Source organism: Mustela putorius, unplaced genomic scaffold, assembly GCF_011764305.1.
Source record: "Mustela putorius furo isolate JIRA1106 unplaced genomic scaffold, ASM1176430v1.1 tig00003836_pilon_pilon_pilon, whole genome shotgun sequence".
In the NCBI taxonomy this organism is placed as follows: Eukaryota; Metazoa; Chordata; class Mammalia; order Carnivora; family Mustelidae; genus Mustela; species Mustela putorius.
Window position 1 is genome coordinate 13,543,857 of NW_025421989.1, and position 16,473 is coordinate 13,560,329.

Sequence of the window (16,473 nt, forward strand, 5' to 3'; positions counted from 1 at the left end):
ATTTGGACTGCAGGATGTCAAACATCCAGCTGAGAACAGACTTCATCTAAATGAATCTGCATGCTTTAACATACCCAGATACAACAGTAAGTGATGTTGACTAAGACATAGATATTTTTCCTACCTGTGGCTGCACTGTGGGCTCCATGTCCTTCAGGCTCACCGAGGCTCCTCAGAGCCGTGTCACACTCAACTACGCTGCTGCAGTGCAGCCCAGGGATGAGAAAGGAAGGTGAGAGACTCTGAGGGCTTTCTAGGTCTTTATATAGAGCAGTTACACATGCTAGTGATTTGTCATAAAAGCCCCTGCTCGACAAAAGTTTTATTAAGCTCAAATGTGCTTGCAAAAGCATTTGCTTTTAATGAGGCATTTCTGCATAAAAATGCTAAAAATATTTTTCCATTCATTATAACATGTTTTGTGGCTCATTAAGTTGTTTTTTTTCAGGGGGGCGGATGGGAGAGAATAATGTTGAGCATTTACAGAAATGACATAAAAATATCACCATTTGTCATAATCTGCATAATTTTTAATAATGTCTAAATACCAAAGTTAAGACTATAGGAAAAAGCCAAAAATAATGAATAACAATGAGGGTGCTTCATTTACCGAGCAAGCTTCAATAAGAGGAGGAGTCTAGAGCAAACTGACGTAAACCAGAAAGTGTACCCATCTCAAATGATAATAATTAAAATCGCCCCAATTACTTAGGAATACTGTTTCATTTATTTGATTGAATTTGGTTCACCAAGTTCACTGGAAGATCTTCCATTCAAGTTCTATCCCTCAGACCTGAAGGTGATTCAGAACAGAACACAGTTCTGTGCGCTGAGCTTACAGGAGCCGTAGACTGCTACCAGAGAAGAGGCTGCAGGGGCAGGGACAGGAAATTGGCAACCACATTGTTGGACATTTTCTTAGAGAGCAACAGGGAAAAAAGCATTCATAGTGAGATGCTGATACAACTCTGCAGACTGTTATACTGTAGTTTGGTCATTAAGGGTATAGACTGTGAAGTCAAACTGCCTGGATTTGAATATCAGCTCTACCATTTATTAGCTGTGTGACCCTGAACAAGTTAATCATTTTAGTGTCTCCGGGATAATAGTGATAGTACCTCATAAGTTTGAAACAAAGACTGAATGTGTTATTACATTGTTAATACATGTAGATAGTACCTAATGCATAATAAGCACTCGATACGTATTAGACATCATCATCATTGTTAATAGCCAATCAAATTCATGGTGTATCATTGATATTGTAATAAGATGATGGGTCTAACTAGGTTTCAATCCCAGCTCTACAATTTCTTCGGTTGCATGATTTTGAAAAAGTTTTATCTTTGAGTCCCAGTTTCTGTGAAATGGGGAGATAACTTCAATTTTACAAGGTTGTTAAGAAGATTTAAGTGTTATATAAATACAATTAAATCATGTATATATGAAAAAGTCCCTAGTGTAGTGCCTAAAACATACAAATATCTGAATCTATATTCATAAACACTTAAAATCAAACCCTTACCATCAAATGAAAAGCCTGTAGCATATATTCACTAATAAGACTAGAGGAAATATAAGTTGTGACTTCTTCTAGAGGGCAATTTCCCAATATTTATCAAACTATAAGATGTTAAATTATGCTAAGTGAAATAAGTCAGACAAATACCATATGATTTCACTTGTATGTGGAATCTAAAAACCAAAACAAATGAGCAAACAAAAGCAGAAAGACCCATAAATACAGAGGACAAACTGATGGTTGCCAGAGGGGAGGGGAAGAGGAGATGGGCAAAAGGGGTGAAGGGCATTGGGAAGTACAGGCTCCAGTCATGGAATGAGTAAGTCACGGAGATGAAAGGTACAGCGTAGGGACTATAGTCAGTGATACCGTGATAGCACTGTACGGTGGCAGATGGGAGCTACGCTTGTGGAGAGCACTGCATAATATAGCAAAGGTTGGTCATATCACTGAATGTAACACTATTTCTCAATTATACTTCAATAAAAAATAAATAAAAGGGGCAAAAAAGCCCTTACAAGATGGGGTACCTGGCTGGCTCAGTCAGTGGAGCGTGTGTCTCTCAATCTCGGGGTTGTGGGTTTGAGCCTCACGCTGGATGTAGAGATTACTTAAGAAAATAAAATCTTTACCCAAAAAACCCCCCTATAAGATATTCCTACCCTTTGATCCAGCAATTCTATATCTAGGAATTTATCCTAATGCAAAGATATTTTCACTAGGATGTTCATCAAAGCACTGTTTGGAATAGGAAAAATAGTTACAAATATCTTAAATATCCAACAGTAGGTACTTAGTGAATTCTGATATATTCATAGGATAGACTATGGTATCAAAAAGTGTCACTAAAGAATATTCAATGACATGGAAAATATATATTTTATCATCAGGGAGTTTTAAGTAGTGTAAAAATTGTGTATGGTGTCTATGAGTGCGTACGTGAGTATACATACATACATGCATAGGAAAAAAGGCCGGAAGGCTCTGTACCTGTGCTTCCCAAACTGTGTGATGGGGTCCTCCAGGGCACTGCAGTGAAATCCAAAGGGTGCACTGGGATATTTTACATTATCAAGAGGTCCTCTGTTTCTACCTGATGATGGCTCCAAAGTAGCCTCATAGATTTTGCAAGTGGAAAGAGGGGTTGCTTGGTTTCTTGACATGTAATTTAAATCAGAAGTTCCGAGAGGAACACAAGGGAAACTGACCAGCCAACTTAGCTTAAAACCCACTGTCAGCTGAAAATTCAAGGTCTCTCTCACAATTGTAAAGCCCATCTTAGGAATCCTCATCCTTCAAGGGTGGGAAAGGAGATGATCCCAGGCCTAGATGGTTTTCCAGAGGAATTCTAAACCTTCCAAGTCCAGATAATACCAGTGCTCTATAAATTATTTCAGAGCATTGAAAATAAAATAGAACTTCCCTATTTCTTTTATGAACATGTTATGAAAGTTTGACACCTGAACCTGATAAAGCATGGAAGTGGGGGAGGGAAATATAGACCTATATCACTCTGGTTATTAATGCAGAAATAATAAATGTTAGCAAATAGAATACCACATTAAGAAATTCATATACCATGACTAAATGGGATTTATTCTATAAATAGAAGGTTGGTTCAATATTAAGAAATATATTAGTATCATATACTAATATATATATTAGAATATGTATGTATTAGTAGATTAGTATTAGTGTGTGTGTGTGTGTGTATATATATATATATATATATATATATATATGGTTTCATATACTAATCATATACTATCTAAAGGGAAAAAAAAATATGATTATGTCCATGGATGCCAGAGAGGCCTTAAATAAAATTCAACACATATTCTTTATAAAAAGACTTGAGAAAATAGGAATTGAGTGGTACTTCATTAACATGATAAAATATACATATCTTAGTCCTAAAGCCAGTCTCTTAATGGGGAAGCACTAGAGGCATTTCCAGTAAAATCAGAAACAAGGCAGAGATGCTATCTATCTCTGCTACTAACTAATATTATACTAGGGAGATTAATCAATGCAACTGGACAAAATAAATCAGTTATAGGCATAAGATTTGATAAGGAAGAAGTAAAGGTATATCTAGTTGCAGATGATATGATACTATAGGATCTTCCTGGTAGAGGATCAATGATAAAAGTAATTCAAACACACAGTAAGGTAGCAGGATACACACACACAAAAATCAATAGCCTTCATTTACACAAATGATAGCCAATTAAAAGACCAACTAGTAGATGAAACTCCATTTACAGCAATAACAAAGAAGATTAAATACTTAGGAATTAATTTACCAGAATGTGCAAAACCTGTATGAGAGCAACGGCAGCATTCTTTTAAAACACAAGATTAGATTTTCTCAAATGGAAGGATGTCCCCTATTCTTGGAAAGAATGATTCAGCATTATAAGTAGGTAAGTTCTAAGTTGATTTATAAATTTAACACAATCTCAAAATACCAATAAGCCTTCTTTTAAATGGAGTTAGACCCATTGATAATAAAGTTCTTATGGAAAAACATACAAGAATATCCAGGAAAACACTGACAAAGGAAACCAATAAGGGGTAAGTAGCTCTACCTGGCATTAAAATATCCTTAAAGCCTTTATAATTACAATAGTGTGTCACTAATATATGAATAGAAAAATATGCCAGTAGAAAAAAAATACAAAGTCCAGAAATCAACCCAAATATATATGAACACATAGTCTATGATAAAGGCAGTATCCCAAAACACTGAGGCAAAAGATGGTTTTTTTTTTTTTTTAATGATGCTGGAACAACTAGGTAGCCAGTTGGTAAAAGACAAAATTTCATTAGCGTTTCTCAACCTTGGCATTATTGACATTTTGAGTCCAATAAGGCGTTGCTGTGGGGGCTGTCCTGTGCGGTGTGCTATGTTTAGCAGCACTCTAGGCCCCTACCCAAGAGATGCCAGGAGCACTCTTCCCCCTAGTTTTGACAATCCAGAATGTCTCTAGACACTGCCAATGTTCCCTAGGGAGACAGAATTGCCCCTAGTTGAGAATCATGTAATTAGATCCATACTTCACACCAAACACAAGATTAAGCTCCTAATGGATCAGGGACCTAAACATAAAAACTGAAACCACACAAGTACTAGAGGAAAATAAGGGTGAATTATTCTTTAACCTCAGTCTTTAACTCTGACTCAAAATACAGAGGAAGTAAAAGAAAAGATTGATAAATCTGAATAGTAAATATTTTTGTGTGCTCAAACACCATAAAGTCAAAACATAAGCCAAAATTGGGAGAAAATATGTGCAATATATACCACGAAGGACTAATATCACTAAGTAGATAAATACCTCTTTAAAATTGAGGGACTAAGAGGGGTGCCTGGTGGCTCAGTTGTTAGTGTCTGCTTTTGGCTCAGGTCATGATCCTGCAGTCCTGGGATCAAGCCCTGCATTAAGCCCAGCATTGAGCCCCACATCGAGCCTCACATCGGGCTCTCTGCTCTGCAGGAAGCCTGCTTCTCTCTCTCCCACGCCCCCTGCTTGTGTTTCCTCTCTCACTCTCTCAGATAAATAAATAAAATCCTTTTTTAAAAATTGAGGGACTCCTTTTTCGCAACGGGTTTGCCGCCAGAACACAGGTGTCGTGAAAACCACCGCTCATCCTAAACCAGAATGGGGAAGGAAAAGACTCATATCAACATTGTTGTCATCGGACACGTAGATTCGGGCAAGTCTACCACTACTGGTCATCTGATCTACAAATGTGGTGGGATCGACAAAAGAACTATCGAAAAATGCGAGAAGGAGGCTGCTGAGATGGGAAAAGGCTCCTTCAAGTATGCCTGGGTCTTGGATAAACTGAAAGCTGAACGTGAACGTGGTAGCACCATTGATATCTCCCTGTGGAAATTCGAGACCAGCAAGTATTACGTGACCATCATTGATGCTCCAGGACACAGAGACTTTATCAAAAACATGATTACAGGCACATCCCAGGCTGACTGTGCTGTCCTGATTGTTGCTGCTGGTGTTGGTGAATTTGAAGCAGATATCTCCAAGAACGGGCAGACCCGTGAGCATGCCCTTCTGGCTTACACACTGGGTGTAAAACAACTAACTGTTGGTGTTAAGAAAATGGATTCCACTGAGCCACCCTACAGCCAGAAGAGATACGAGGAAAGTGTTAAGGAAGTCAGCACCTACATTAAGAAAATTGGCTACAACCCCGACACAGTAGCATTTGTGCCAATTTCTGGTTGGAATGGTGACAACATGCTGGAGCCAAGTGCTAATATGCCTTAGTACAAGGGATGGAAAGTCACCCGTAAAGATGGGAATGCCAGTGGAACCACACTGCTTGAAGCTCTGGATTGCATTCTGCCACCAACTCATCGAACTGACAAGCCCTTGCGTCTGCCTCTCCAGGACGTCTACAAAATTGGTGGTATTGGTACTGTCCCTGTGGGCCAAGTGGAGACTGGTGTTCTTCAGCCTGGCATGGTGGTCACCTTTGCTCCAGTCAATGTTACAACTGAAGTCAAGTCTGTTGAAATGCACCATGAAGCTTTGAGTGAGGCTCTTCCTGGGGACAATGTGGGCTTCAATGTCAAGAACGTATCTGTCAAAGATGTTCGTCGTGGCAATGTGGCTGGTGACAGCAAAAATGACCCACCAATGGAAGCAGCTGGCTTCACAGCTCAGGTGATTATCCTGAACCATCCAGGCCAAATTAGTGCTGTATATGCACCTGTGCTGGATTGTCACACAGCTCACCTTGCTTGCAAGTTTGCTGAGCTGAAGGAGAAGATAGATAGTCGTTCTGGAAAAAAGCTGGAAGATGGTCCCAAGTTCTTGAAATCTGGTGACGCGGCCATTGTTGATATGGTTCCTGGCAAGCCTATGTGTGTTGAGAGCTTCTCTGACTATCCTCCTCTGGGCCGTTTTGCTGTTCGTGACATGAGACAGACAGTTGCTGTGGGTGTCATCAAAGCAGTGGACAAGAAGGCAGCTGGAGCTGGCAAGGTCACCAAGTCTGCCCAGAAAGCTCAGAAGGCTAAATGAATATTATCCACAATACCTGCCACCCCAGTCTTAATCAGTGGTGGAAGAATGGTCTCAGAACTGTTTGTGTCAATTGGCCATTTAAGTTTAATAGTAAAAGACTGGTTAATGATAACAATGCATCGTAAAACCTTCAGAAGGAAAGGAGAATGTTTTCTGGACCATTTGTTTTTCTGTGTGTGTGTGTGGCAGTTTTAAGTTATTAGTTTTTAAAATCAGTACTTTTTAATGGAAACAACTTGACCAAAAATCTGTCACACAATTTTGAGACCCATTAAAACAAAAGTTTAATGAGAAAAAAAAATTGAGGGACAAAGAAAGGAACAAAAACATGGTAGAAAAATGGGGGGGAAGCCTTAAACAGACAATCCAGAAAACACATAAAAATGTTGCTTACACTTAAGAAAAAGTGCGCAAACTCACTCATACTTAGAGAAATGCAAACATTTATGTTGAGAAATCACTCATCACCTAATTAGACTGGCAAAAATTAAACAATATGGCAATATAATCCGGTGAAACTGGGGGGAACTCACAAACACTGTTGGTGAGAAGCAAACTTGGTACGGCCTATCTGGAGGGGAATTTGGCGATATCTAACCAAACGACATATACCCTTACTTTTCACCCTAGCAATCCCACTAAACATACACCTCCAGTATTACCAAAAGATTAATCATTGCAGTATTGCTTAAAATCAAAGATACCGTAAATAACCAAAAAGCTATACACAGATGGATATATTGAAGAATTATTTATCTATGAGTGATATTAGCCCTTCTGTGGCACATGTACCTGTACTGACAGAGTAAACTACAGGACAACCACACAATACAGTACTATGCAGCTGTGAGAAAAATGAGGAAGATCTTTATGAACTAATAAGGAGTGATTCCAGGACATATTCTTAACTGAAAAAGGCAAAGCCCTAGGTTCCAGTACAGGATGGCAATATCGGAAAGCCCTGAACTGACCTCCCCCATGGAACACAGCGAATTGCACCTATTGATAGAACAGTTCCTCCTCAAGAAGACCTGACGACTAACCGAACAGCTTCTGAGCAACCAAAGATGGAGAGAAGAGTGAGTGAGCGAGCGAGCAAGCGAGAGAGAACCAAAGGGAACCCCTACACTCACACTGTGAACAGAGTGGGGAGGGAGAGTACTGAGGAACTGGGAACAGATCCCTCTGTCCTTGGGCACAGAAAAATAAAAGCCACAGTTTTAAAGAACAAGTAGCATATAAAAGACACAACCCTAGAACTCTGCTGAGTGGTGAAGGAGCTGTGGGAATGTTCTCCAGGTGAGAGAGACACAGTTTATGTTCCCATATCACCTTAAAAGCCTAGAATGGAGCAGGGTCCAGCCTCCGTAACAGGTGGGTCTGGCCCTCACAGGGAGCTTGCAACCTCAGCAAGCCAAGGGTCCACAAGCCTGCACCAGTCTCAGTTGCACTAAAGCACAGGAAAAAAAAAAAAAAAGCCAAGTTTACAAGGGCCAAAAAACTGTAGGAACACTCTTCCCCTCCACCTTAAAAGCCCAGATGGCCTGGGAATAAAAATACATTATATGTTTATTTAAAAAAAAAAAGAATTATGAATAAAGCAAGTGGAATTAAAAAAAAAAAAAAACCATAATGGGGAGGAAAAAAAAAAAGCCCAGATGGGAACGGGATCTAGATGCTGTAAGTGGTGGGTCTGGATGCCATAACTGACAGGTCTGGTCATCACCAGGAGCTTCTGACCTCAGCAAGCCCAGGGTCTGCAAGACCACACCAACCCTGGTCACAATGGGACACAGAAAAAAAAAAAAAGAGCCATTGTTTAAAAGGGCAGAGGAATAGCTGGGATCCTCTCTCCCCCTCCACCCTAAAAGCCCAAGCCAGAACAGGGTTTGGCTCACAATTGCAACCTCAGCTAGCCTAGTGTCCACAAGCCCATAACAGCCCACAACTATCCTGTGGTGCTGGGGCACAAAAAATATTTTTGTTTTTAATTGAAAAAAATTTTATTTATATTTTATTTTTAAAATTTGTCTTGTTTGGTTTTTATTTTTGTTCTTTGGGTTTTGTTTTGTTTTTTCTTTTCCCCTTCTTTTTAAAATTTTTAAATTTTTTCTTCTTTCTATAAAAAGCTACAGTTTAAAAAGAGTAACTAACATATACTGCCACAGCTCCAGCCAGCCAGCAAAAGTCACCACACACACACAATTTACAGAGAGGACAACATACACAAGACCACTCCTTCATGTTTAGGAGAAGTGGCCTTTCTGCCTAATCCATAGAAACACCAAAAGTTGAGCAAAATGGGAGGAGAGAGGAATATGCTCCAATAGACAGAAAAAGATAAAAACCTCAGAAAAAGAAATAAATGAAACAGAGATAAGCAATACACCTTTTTTAAAATAAAGATTTTGTTTATTTATTTGAAAGACAGAGCAAGAGAGGGAACACAAGCAGGGGGAGTGGGAGAGGGAGAAGCAGGTTTCCTGCCAAGCAGGGAGTCCAATGCCAGGCTAGATCCCAGGACCCTGGGATCACGACCTGAGCCAAAAGCAGATGCTTAAAAACTAAGCCACCCAGGCGCCCCCTCCTTTTTTAGCAATATGCCTAATAAAGAATTTAAAATAATGATAATAAAGATAGTGGGTTGCAGAAAAAAAGTGGAAGAATTTGGTAAGCCCTTCAATAAAGGTATAGAAAATACTAGAAAGAACCAATCAGAGTTGAAGAATACAGCTGAAATAAAAAAACACCAGAGGGAGTGTCAGTAGTAGATTAGAGGATGCAGAAGAATGTACCAGCAGTCTGGAAGACAGCATAATGGAAAGTGCACAAACTGAACAGCAAAAAGAGAAAAGAATTTGTTTAAAAAAATTTTATTTATTTACCTGAGAGACAGAGAGAGCATAAGCTGGGGGGAGGAACAGAGGGAGAGGGAGAAGCAGGCTCCCTGCTGAGCGGGGAGCCTTACATGGGGTTCAGTCCCAGGACCCTGGGATCATGACCTGAGCCGTAGGCAGACACTTAACCAAAGAAGCCACCCATACTCCCCAAGAAAAGAATTTTTTTAATGAGGCTAGATTAAGCAATCTCTTGGATAATATCAAGTGAACAAACATCATGATATAGGGTCTTAAAAGGAGAGAGAGAGGTGTAGAAAACTTATTTGAAGAAATAATAACTAAAAACTTCCCTAACCTAGGGAAGGAAACAGATATCCACTCCCAAGAAGCACAGAATTTTACACATGATGAACCCAAGGAGGTCCATACCATGGCACTAAAATGTGAAAGTTAAAGAGAGAATTTTAAAAGCAGCAGGAAAGAAAAAAAAATGTTAACTACAAGAGAAAACCTATAAGGCTAATCAGCTGATTTCTCAGCAGTACTTTGCAGGCCGAAAGGGAGGGCATGATATATTTAAAGTGCTTGAAAGGAAAAAACCTGCAACCAAGAATACTTTACTGGCAAGGTTATCATTCAGAGTTGAAGGCGAGTTAAAGTCTCCCAAACAAATGAAAGATAAAGGAGTTTATCACCACTAAATGAGTCTCACTAGAAATGTTAAAGGGACTTCTTTAAGTGGAAAAGAAATAGCTATAATTAGACATAAAAATTATGAATAGAAAAATGTAAAATATGAAAACATGCATTAAGTGTGGAGAGGGAGTAAAAAGGAAAGAGAAGGGTAAAAGAAAATCAAGGGGTTTTTTTCCCTTTTATTTTAGACTGTATTTGAACTTAAATGACCAAACCTCATGAGAACCACAAACACAAAACCTATGACAGATACACAAAAAATAAAAAGAAAGCCAAACACAACACTATAGAACCTCATCAAATACAAAGAAAGAGAACAAGAGAAGGAGCAACAAAGAACTGCAAGAACAACCAGAAAACAAATTTTAAAATGGCAGTAAGTACATACCTATCAATAATTACTTTAAATATAAATGGCTTAAATGCTGCAGTCAAAAGATGTACAGTGGGCAGAATAGATGTAAAAAGACCCATGTAGATTTCCAGGAAAGATGGTGGAATAGGAGAAGAGGATCCGGCTCATCTGTCCCACAGACACCACTAGGAAATACCCACATCAGTGTAAATAAACCAGAACAACTAGAAGACTGACGACACTCTCTCGCAGCTAAATGTAGAGAAGAGGCCACATCAAAGAGGATCAGAAGGACTGAGATGCAGTGGGGAGCCAGACAAACTAGCAGGACTGCCCACAGGAGGGAGGGACACCACCAGCACAATGAAAGGAGAGGCACCTCAGGCATGGGGACTGCACTGCAAACATAAATCCCTGTAACATTTGGCTTTGAAGGCCAGAGGTGCCTGGCTTTGCAAGTTTTCGTAATCAGTAGGGCTTAACACCTGGAATTTTAAAAACCAGCAGGCTCAGTTCTGCAGGAGCTGGGAAGGTCACAGGGAACTGAGTCCCCACCTTTAAAGAGACAGCATTTAACAAACAGTCCCACTGAGATAAAGCATAGAAGCAATAGTTTGAAAACTTCCCGAGATATACTGAAAGATTTATTTACTAATGTCAAAGCATGTGCTGCAGGGGCAGGGAACTTTGGGAAACTTTTCCAAGAACAAAAGTCCTGGTAGGTGCCCTTTCCCTCCCGTGCCCCCCAGCCTAGATAACAGACACCTGGTGGAACCACCAGAGCGCAACACTCTCCACTTAGCTTGTTAACAGCTTGTGTCCAGCTCCCATGCTCTTCAGCAGATCTGTCCCCTCCAATCCATCAGGATTTCACAGGAGTTCTCCTGGGCACCTGCCGCTCGCCACCCACAGCAGGTTGGCTCGCACACCTGGCCCCTCCGCTCTCCCTACAGACATACCCCTTCCAATATGCCCTTGGCTGGAGCCCACCCAAAGCATGCCAAAGCCTGGCTGTGTGCAAGTAGCCCCGACAGGAGACAGGACGACTCCAAAGTGACTCCTGGGGAAAATAACTGCACATACCAATATGACTGCAGCCCCAGCAATGGGCTGGGGGCAGACATGATGTCTGACTGCAGGCCCCACCCACGAATGAAAGCTTCTCAGAGCATAACACAGGGAAAGTGCCCTGCAGTTTGATGCTACCATAGCTCTGGGGAAAAGCCTGATCTAACTCAACTTAAGCCCAAGACTGGCCCACTTACAAGGTGGCCCCAGACTGGCCCACTAACAACATAGTAACCAAACCCTGCCTATAACAGGCAAAGAGAGTCATTAGAGACAAATGGACTGAAGGCAAATTCAGCACAGCCACAACAGTAGGACACATGCAACACATATAGGAGACACCCCTGAAGTACCAGGTTCTGGTGAACAGGGAATGTTGTGCTGCAGAGCACTACAGGACCTCTTACTCATAAGGCCACTACTTCCAAGAGGAGGACACATGGCTGATTTTCCTAACATGGAGAAAGAAACAGAGAGAGTTAGACAAAATTAGAAGACCCAGGAATATGTCCTGAATGAAAGAAAAGGGCAAAAGTGAAGCAAGAGGCAAAATGAAACAGAGATAAGTAATATGTCTGATAGAGTATTTTAAACTAATTGTCATAAAGATTCTCACTGGACTTGAGAAAGGAGTGGAGAACCTCAGTGAGACCCTCAAAAAAGAGATAGAAAACATAAAAAAGAACCAACCATAGATGATGAACTTAATAACTGAAATTTAAAACACACTACATAGAATAAATGGTAGACTAGAGAAAGCAGAAGAACAGATCAGTGACCTGGAGGATGAGTAATGGAAAGCAATCAAGCAGAACAGTAGAGAAAAAAAGAATAAAACATGAAAATAGATTAAGGGAACTCAGTGACACCATCAAGCCTAGTAATATTAACATTAGAGGGGTCCCAGAAGGAGAAGAGAGAAAAGGGGGAGAAAATTTATTGAAGAAATAATAGCTGAAAACTTCTCAAATCTAGGGAGGAAAACAGAAATCCAGATCCAGGAGGCACAGAGAGCCTGCAACAAAATCAACCCAATTACCAAGACAGTAATTAAAATGGCAAAAAGTAGTGACAAAAAGAGAATTTTAAAAGCAGCAAGAGAAAAGAAAACAGTTACATTCAAGGGAAACCCCAAAAGGCTGCCAGCTGATTTTTCAGCAGAAGCTTTGTAGGCCAGTAGGGAGTAACATGGTAGATTCAAAGTGCTGAAAGAAAAAAACCCTGCAGCCAAAAATATTCTGTCCAACAAGGCTATCATTCAGACTAAAAGGAGAGAGAGAGTTTCCCAAAGAGACCAAAATTAAAGGAAACCATGACCACTAAACCAGCACTATAAGAAATGTCAAAGGGGACTCTAGAGTGGAAACAAAAGACCCTAAGAGTAAAATAAGTAGGAATCACAAAAGTAGTAAAAATAAGTGTATCTATAAAAATCAGTCAAGGGACTCACAAAATAAAAAGACATAAAGTATGACACCATTTACCCAAAATGAGGTGGCCAATAAAGTAAAGAATGGGTTCAAACCTAGGTGATTATCAACTCAATATACAGTGCTATATGCAGAAGATGTTATATACAAACCTAATGGTAATCACAAACAAAAATCCAGTAATAGGTAAAAAATAAAGACAAAGGAATCCAAGAATATTACTAAAGAAAGCCAACAAACCATGCGTGAAGACAGCTTGAAAGGAGCAGAGAAGAACTACAAAAACAACCATAAAACAAAGTAACAAAATTGCAATAAGCACACACCTGTCAATAATTACTTTGAATGTGAATGGACTAAATGCTTCTATCAAAAGATATAGGGCGACGGAATGGATAAAAAAGCAAGACCATCTATATGCTGCCTACAAGAGACTCATTTCCAGACCTAAAACCATATGTAGATTGAAAGTGAAGTGATGGAAAAGCATTTATCATACAGATGGAAGTGAAAAGAAAGCCAGGGTAGCAATACTAATATCGGACAAAACAGACTTTAAAACAAAGACTGTAACAAGAGACAAAGAAGGACACTATAAATCATAAAGGGAACAATCCAACAAGAAGATAGTATAAATATTTAGGCACCCAACATGGGAGCACCCAAATACATAAAGCAGCTAATAACAAACATAAAGGAAATAATTGATAGTAATACAATAATAGTAAGGGACTTTAACACCACACTTACAAAAATGGATAGGTCATCCAAACAAAATGAACAAGAAAATAGTGGCTTTGAATGACACCTTGGGCCAAATGGATCTAGCAGATATATTCAGAACATTCCATCCTAAAACAGTAGAATACACATTCTTTTAAGTATACATGGAACCTTCTCCAGAATAGATAACATGTTAGGCCACATAACAAGTGTCAACAAATTCAGAGAGACTGAAGTCATACCATGCATCTTTCCTGACCACAATGCTATGAAACTAGAAACCAACTACAAGAAAAAATCTGCAAAGGACAGAAATACATAAAGGTTAAATAATAGGGTACTAACCAATGACTGGGTCAAACTAAAAGTCAAAGAGGAAATCAAAAAATACATGAAGACAAATGAAAATGAAAACACAACAGTACAAAATCTTTGGGATGCAGAAAAACCTGTTCTAAAAGGGAAGTGTATAGTAATACAGGCCTACAGAAAGAAGCAAAAAAATCTCAAATTAACAACCTAACTTTATATCTAAAGGACCTAGAAAAAGAACAAACAAAAACATTAGAATGGAAATAAACAAAACAGAAACTAAAGATAATAATAATAATTGTAACCAGGAGCTGGTTCTTTGAAAAGATCAACAAAATTGATATAGCCATTCTCATAAAAAAAAGTGGGTGGGCTCAAATAAACAAAATCAGAAATAAATAAGGGAGAAACAATAACACCACAGAAATACAAAGGACTAAAAGAGAGTATTATGAAAAAGTATACACCAACAAATTGGACAACCTAAAAGAAATTGATAAACTCCTAGAAGCATATAACCTTCCAAAACTAAATTGGGAAGAAATAGAAAATTGAACAGACTGATTACCAGCCATAAAATTGAGTGTGTAATCAAAAAATTCCTAACAAACCAAAGTCCAGCATCAGATGGCTTCACAGGTAAATTCTACCAAACATTTAAAGAAGAGTTAGTACCTATTCTTCTCAAACTATTCCAAAAAATAGAGGATAAAAGGAAAGCTTCCAAATTTATTCTGTGAGGCCAGTATTACTCTGATACCAAAACCAGATAAAGACACTACATAAAAAGAGAACTATAGGCCGCTATCTCTGATTAACATAGATGCAAAAATACTTAGCAAAATATTAAGAAATGGAATCCAACAATACATTAAAAAATCATTCAGCATCATTAAGTGGGATTTATTCTAGGATGCATGAATGGATCACTATTTATAAATCAATCAATATGATATTATCTCATCAACAAGAGAAAGGGAAAAAACCTTATGATCATTTCAACAGATGCATAGAAAGCATCCAACAAACTACAACATCTATCCATGATAAAAAAAAAAAAAACCTTAACAAAGTTGGTCTAGAGGGAACATACTTCAACATAATAAAGGCCATATATGAAAAACCCACAGCTAGCATCATATGCAATGGGAAAAACAGAGCTATTCCTCTGTTACTCAATATAGTCCTAGCCACAGCTATCAGACCACAAAAATAAAAGGCATCCAAATTGGTAAGGAAGAAGTAAAACATGCACTCTTTACAGATGACAAGATACTATATATGGAAAACGTGAAAGACTCCACCAAAAAACTACTAGAACTGATGAGTGAATTCGGTAAGGTTTTAGATAGAAAATCAATATACAGAAATCCACTGCATTTCTATACACTGATAATGAAGTAGCAGAAAGAGAAATTAAGAAAACAGTCTCATTTACATTGCACCAAAAATAATAAAATCCCCAGGAATAAGCTCAACTAAGGAGTTGAAAGAGCTGTGCTCTGGAAACTATAAAGCATTAATAAAAGACATTAATGATGACACAAATGAAAAGATATTCCATCCCTATGGACTGGAAGAACACACATTGTTAAAACATCTGTACTACCCAAAGCAATCTACAGATTTAATACAAATCCCTATCAATCTACCAAAATCATTTTTTCACAAAACTAGAACAAACAATCCTAAAATTTGTAGGGAACTGTAGAGGACTCTGAATAGTCAAAAGCAATCCTGAAAAAGAACAGAACTGGAGGTATCACAATCGCAGATTTCAAGATATATGATAAAACTATAGGAATCAAAATGGCATGGTACTGGCAAAAAAAGAGACACACAGATCAACAGAACAGAACAGAGAGCCCAGAAATAAACCCACAATTATACAGTCGATTAATCTTCAAAGAAAGAGGCAAGATTATGCAATGGGAAAAAGTCTCTTCAACAAATAGTGCTGGGAAACTGGACAGCTACATGTAAAAGAATGAAACTGGACCATTTTCTTAAACCATACACAAAAATAAACTCAAAGGGATTAAGGACCTAAATATGAGACCTGAAACCATAAATATCGTAGAAGAGAGGACAGGCAGTAATTTCTCTGACACCAGTTGTAGGAACATTTTTCTAGATTTGTCTCCTGAGGCAAGGGAAACAAAGGAAAAATAAACTATTGGGACTACCTCAAAATAAAAAGCTTCTGCACAGCAAAGGAAACAATCAACAAAACTAAAAGAACCTACTCAAGATATTTGTAAATGACATATCCAGTAAAGGGCTAGTATCCAAAATATATAAAGAACTTACATAACTCAAAAACAAAAAATAAACAATTAAAAATGAGCAGCAGACATGAACATTTCTGCAAAGCAGACATATTGATGGCCAACACAGGAAAAGATATGCAATATCACTAATCATCAGGAAAATGGAAATAAAAAACCACAATTACCTTATACCTGTCAGA

General features: G+C 38.6%; 1 protein-coding gene and 1 pseudogene across 1 annotated transcript in view; both read left to right on the forward strand.

The window, feature by feature from the left end:
* Positions 1-16,473, forward strand: part of NHS (NHS actin remodeling regulator) — a 334,874-nt gene that overhangs the window by 285,033 nt on the left and 33,368 nt on the right. The gene's annotated exons all lie outside the window — the stretch shown is intronic.
* On the forward strand, positions 5,102-6,691 carry LOC106006496 (annotated as a pseudogene).